Source organism: Opisthorchis viverrini (assembly GCF_000715545.1).
Source record: "Opisthorchis viverrini unplaced genomic scaffold opera_v5_337, whole genome shotgun sequence".
Lineage (NCBI taxonomy): Eukaryota > Metazoa > Platyhelminthes > Trematoda > Opisthorchiida > Opisthorchiidae > Opisthorchis > Opisthorchis viverrini.
In genome coordinates this window covers 119,356-125,490 of record NW_008751995.1, presented here as the reverse complement: position 1 = coordinate 125,490, position 6,135 = coordinate 119,356, and positions in this window count along the sequence as shown.

Below are 6,135 nucleotides of genomic sequence, written 5' to 3'. Positions count from 1 at the left end.
TACAGCTGAACGCTTTTTTTACTAGAACACCGTGGCATAGTACGTTTCCAGCAGCTGAAATGTGGTGAAAATAGATTCTAAGGGGTTCAGCGCCACGTAAATCGTTTCTACCTTTAGCAAATCTTGATAACTACTTAAACCACAACGTTATCTCGCAGACAACATGCAGAGTATATTGCTTTCTCCAGTTCAGATGTTTGCGAGGTGCAAATCACTTGAATAAATCAAATATTTTTGCCATGCGGTTTGGTGTACGCTACACAAATGCTACAAGACTGGGTGGGATCAATTCAAACCCAGTTCAGATGTTTGCGAGGTGCAAATCACTTGAATAAATCAAATATTTTTGCCATGCGGTTTGGTGTACGCTACACAAATGCTACAAGACTGGGTGGGATCAAATTCAAACCTCAAGTTTGCATACTTGCCAATCAACGTGGTAGATATATCCGTTCTCCTGGTGGCTGGTAAACTGACTGGGCATAAGATTGATTTTCGAATCTGGGAAAGGTGGGTAGAGCAGGTTTTGCCAACCTCGACAACTATGGAACTGGCGTGACATCGGTTAACTTGTCAAGGGTAGGGTATGCACTGTGATGGTGCGATCCATGACGCCTCATCGATCAGAAACTTGGAGTGTACGCACGAAAGATACGGGGTAAACCCACGATTTTCACCATCGGTGTTTTCGAAGCATTGTTCAGGGGTTGTTGGAAAAGGCATATTAGCAGTGCTGACGTACGTCAGTTGGTATTGGGAAGAAGGCATTATCCAGCGATAGGCGAGCTCCTTACGATTTATAGTTTATGCTAGTTAGGAGATGTCTCCATGTCGGATAGACGCCCAACTCGCAGATCTTATTTTACCTGGTCAAAGCTGAATGAAAACGACGAAAAGGCAGACAGTACATGAGTGATCATGATGTACGTCACATTGACTACTAGTAGAGTGAGCATAGGTTTTCGAAGGTTCCACTGAACAGCTGAGAAGACTTAAGAAATTTAGTCGGTCTGTGGATAAAGTCGTACTGTCCACTGCAATAGGAGTGTGAAGGCACTAATGCAGTTTCCCTAACCAACCAGCATGTCCATATTTATCGAAGCAGCAATGCTGCCTTCCCATGAAGAGACAGGTTAGAAAAGGTCAATCCCAAAAACCACACACTCCGATCGTCCAGCGGTGGACCGTGACAGCCGTCGCATTATTTGACACAGTCGAAATACTTTTAAAACGAAAGTCTGGTGCTACAAAAAGGCACCTGATGCGCGCAGCCGCACCAGAAATAAGACGGTAATACCTTACTCCCTGCACCATCGGGTTGGGCCAACCCCTTGCAGCCGATCAGATTGCTGAGTCATCGGTTCCGGGCAGCGTTAACCTATTGCCCACTGCCTCGCGGGGTCCCCGAACAAAACCCTACATCCTCCCTCTGCCCTGTGGGTCGGAATTTTGAGTCAAAGGTTCAAGGTGGGGTACCTCAACCAAACACCATTCTTCGACCTGGGTACCGGGAAGTATCATTTGCCCACGCAGTTCTGTGTTCACCGAAGCCCCTACCCGACCTCTTCCCATAACAAGAGCAAACGCTCCTGGGTCATTTTACTGTCAGTTATCTGAATGATAGGTATTATGCTCCCTGATTTTGATTGACAATGAACAAAATAACACATCTCTAAGTCAACGAGATCCTTCACACATGGAAATTTTTAATATCCATATTCTATGTCAAATTAGCAAACAGGAAATGCTCGTCGAAGCCTTATACAGCATTGAAACTGTACACATACAAGACCCAGGCGTTTTTATGCATCTCAGAAAGCCAAGGATGAACTCAGTTCTTTGACATTTCTCCCTTTGTCCGGTGACCCGGAAGCGATGACTTTTGGGATATATGGTGTGGAGGTTGCATTCAGCGCAAGAGCTGAACGCGATTTTCTGGTTTGGATCCCAGTGAGCAATCGTCTTTGCGCCGTCTGGTTATCCGGTTCAATCAAGCTCAATGGATCTCAGCATAAAAGCGGTTCCTGTTTGTAGTGTCGGCTTATGACCCAACGAATGCAGTTCTGATGCTGAGAAGGATACGTTCAATCAAGAGCTATCCGGGTACATCCATCAAGTAAGAAGCACTGACATTTTGATCCTGGAAGGCGATATAAATGCTCAAGTAGGTCGTCTAAGCTCGTTGGAATCACATTCGGGCTGTCGATTCGGAGTCGATACTTGTAGCAAGAGAACAAAGAAAGACTTCTCCAGTTATGTGCTTATCTAGAGCTGTTTCCGGCCAGTAGGAACTTTCAGTATAAACGTTTGCATCTCGTAACCTAGCGGCCACCAACTGCAAACAACCGTGGACCCAACTGGATCACGTGGACACCAGGCATCGGTGGGGAGATACAATTCAAGATTGTCATCCCTTCTGGGGCAAATAACTTGATCCCGACCACGCCATGGTGCGTGTACGCCTGACAGACCCTTACAAGTCAGCAAAAAGCATGCCCGAAAAGCGCTTCAGAGAGTAAGTTGTCGTTTGACACATTTGAATTAGGTGTCGCACGGTAGCTTAACAAGAAGCTTATAATAGTCTCCGCTGAAGTTCTCTCCCTCTGAGTTTTCGAATTGCTCGTTTAAGTGTCAACAAAGCGTTCGACTTGACTGAGACTGAGGATGGAATGGTGGTGATCTAACTTGTAAATCAGGTCAAATTCCACCGAGGTAAATGCACCGACGTTATCTGAAACCACTGTTTCTGACGCGCCGGAACGACTGAAGGTTCGGGTGAGCTGCAAGACTGTGAAGCGAGAAGTGATGTGATCCACCACGATTATCTCTGGCCACTTACTGCAAGTGTCAGCCACAATACGATAACGCTGGTTGTTAAATGACCCAGCAAAATCATCGTGTAGATGCGACCAAGGGTTAGTTGGTATAAGCCAAGAAGATAACTGTCTTTTACGGCGATTATGCAGAACACTGACATGAATGCGTGGCACTGTTCTAGCACCCCCTAACATGCCGGAATCCTATTTGCTGCTATCTATTCAGCGTTTCAATGGTCACCATAAAGTGATGTATCAGAAATGGCGCCAGCACTCTCCTGACGACCAGGCTTAAGCTGACCCCTTATGATTACCACTCACTACGAACCCCTTTTTAAAAAAATTGGAGTCATCACCGTCTATCGCCAGGTGCCTGGGACAGTCTCGTTCTACAAAATGCAGGCAAACAGATCAGACAAGCACTGACTGAGGATTTCACCCCCATCTTTGAACAATGCGGGTTGGAAATCCAGCTCGGTGCCGCTGGAGAGAAAATACGCAGACGAAGGGTTGTAGGTGGTCAAAGGCTTCAAAATGAGATCTATTGATAGTAACGGGAGTCTGGAACGCTCGAGTTGGTAGACAATACGAAAACACGCACCACATGTTTGGCCAGTTTGGATTTACTCAGCACTGCGAAGATGGTGACAGCTTTGCCTGCATTAAGAAGCTCGTTTCAAGATATGGCCGCTAATAGATGGTGACGACATTGTTGCTGTCAGTTTTTACCTCATTGCAGATGTAGGCACCTCAGAATGATTGTGGTAAGCTCGGACTAAATCCCCTTCCCATTTACTTATGTACTTTTCTTCACAGTAAAGCATATCAGCTTTGAGCACTGATACTGTATTTTCGGTCGCGATGACAATGATCACCACAAAATATTTAATGAAACGGTATTCTTAAGACGGTCACATGGCCTCACAGACACTATATTCTCGCGCGTGCACGATAGACCTCACCAGTATAAAATTGCAAATCTCACACAGGTGCAGATTCTGGAGACGAGATAGATACGGATCACACACTTATGCGAGCCGGGACTAAACGCTATCCGGTTACCAGACTGAGATCCACCCAAAGCGGATCAACAAAGTCACCCAACCTACCCATATCCAAGGTGTTCCAACTGCTGTAATTAGCAACACTGGCACTGAACACATTGCTTGGAATCCAGTATCCTCACGGTTTGCGGTGGGTCGATTTAAAGGAAAGATTTTGAAATTTATTGTAACAGCCATTTAGGTTGCAGGCGTCGGTATCTGACACGACTGTAAAGAACGATTTCTGTGAAGAGTTGCAGCAGGTGAGTAATAGGACTTTCTGATAGCTGACTGGAACTCTGGGGTTGGTGGACGGGGTGACAACACGCACCATACACTTGGATGGTTTGGATCGGGTCAGCACCATGAAAACTGTGACAGGCTTATTACTTCCGCCTATTTTAATCAGCTCGCTGTTGCGAGCAGCTTTTTCCAGCATAGCAGGACGTGAAATTTGAAAGACGGCCACATAACCCCTCAGATGGACCAGGTCATGGTGTGCGGATTCTAGAATCATGGGAGACACACACACACGCTTCCTCGATGCTAGACAAAAGAAGTGTTAGTGCATCGGCGCAATGCCACCCAGCCTATCTGAGAAACGAAATACTTCCAAAGGATTCACGATAACATGTGCGAACATTCAGCTGGCCAATTGACCCACGTAAACGACCGGCGAATGACTTTAAAGACTTCTATAAACTACGCACAACTACGCCGCAGGGACTTGATATCTGAAGGAACAAACTCCTTTTTCAAGAATGCAGCGGCAACCCATATAACCAAATCGGCTGATTTTCGCACATTCCGATCCGATTTGATATCGTTCCTGTTGGTTCCGTGATCACCACCAGTTCGCCATTTCGTCGTGGGTTTGAGTTTTGCATGATTCACTTGGGTACACTGTTATCCGCTTAGGGCGCGACACACCCGGATGGATTATTGACCAGCACCCATCTAGAAAAAAATTGGCTGTTTCTCCACGCCAAGTTTGAACAAGTTATTTTTTGCATCGCTAATATCTGCGGTGGCCCGAGTAGTACCAAATGCGTCTTAGTGCAGTACACATTGCTGCACGTGTATTGCTGCAACGCCAATGAGTTTCAGGATACACTGACTGAGTATATCAAATATATGCCTGTCCCTGCATTCACGGTTTTCACGGATTGATACACAGGATCGAGGCTTTTGCCCAATTTTCCCGGGTCGGTTTTGTTCTTGTCGGTCGGTGGCTGTCGTTCAAGTTGTGGTAATAGCAACAGCCCTGTCGTTCACCTGAAAGGCACAAGTGAAAAAAGGGTGTAGCACTGCTCTTTAAGACTGATCTGACACGCATTGTTTTCTCCAGGAGTGTGGGCAAATGTCCAGAAACCACTTTGTACGCACCTGTAGCGTGGGACGTCAGGAAGTCAGCGGTATTCGACGTTCGAGAGGACGGCACACGTCAGTTCTGAAATGTGCAGATATACGGACTGGTATTGCTGCTCCGGAGGTACTGATGAAAGGAATGCTTTCATTCGAAACGACCACAGGTCGAGATCGTCGCCCGGGTGGAACATCCCCGGTGGTAATAGAGTTGGTTGAATTCGGTGGCCATCCATTTGTGCAATATCAGCCTATATCCTTTCCATTTCGTCTTCAGTTATGCGCGTCACGTTGGGTTTGGCCGGCATGTCGCATATGAGTCACGGGACTGACTGTATCCCACCTCTGTCACCAATGTAGCGTGGGATGTCAGGAAGTCAGCGGTATTCGACGTTCGAGAGGACGGCACACGTCAGTTCTGAAATGTGCAGATATACGGACTGGTATTAATGAATCCACACAGTATACACAGCACACATGCGCACAGGTCGGGTGGAACAAGGGAGAAGGCCGGAGTGTGGTAACGACACGTGTATTGAGGGAAACCGAAACCGGAAGCGGGGGGTGTGTACAGGGTCGGGTCAAGGTCAGTTAGGGGTGTACAAGCGGGGTACTCTTCCCTGTCCAGGGCCCGTGGTGATTCGTCCGTGGTACCTGCAGTGGGGGAAGAGAGAAAGGGAGGGGCACGTATAAGGTCATATGAGAAACGGGCAAGCAGATACATTCGAGTTTCAAATGCGTTACACACCCAAGATTTGCAGAAACCGCCACCCTGGTGACGCCTCGAACTACGCGCCCTCAGGGTCAGTCTGATTCACGGATTCACGGATTGATACACAGGATCGAGGCTTTTGCCCAAGTCTCCCGGGTCGGTTTTGTTCTTGTCGGTCAGTGGCTGTCGTTCACCTGAA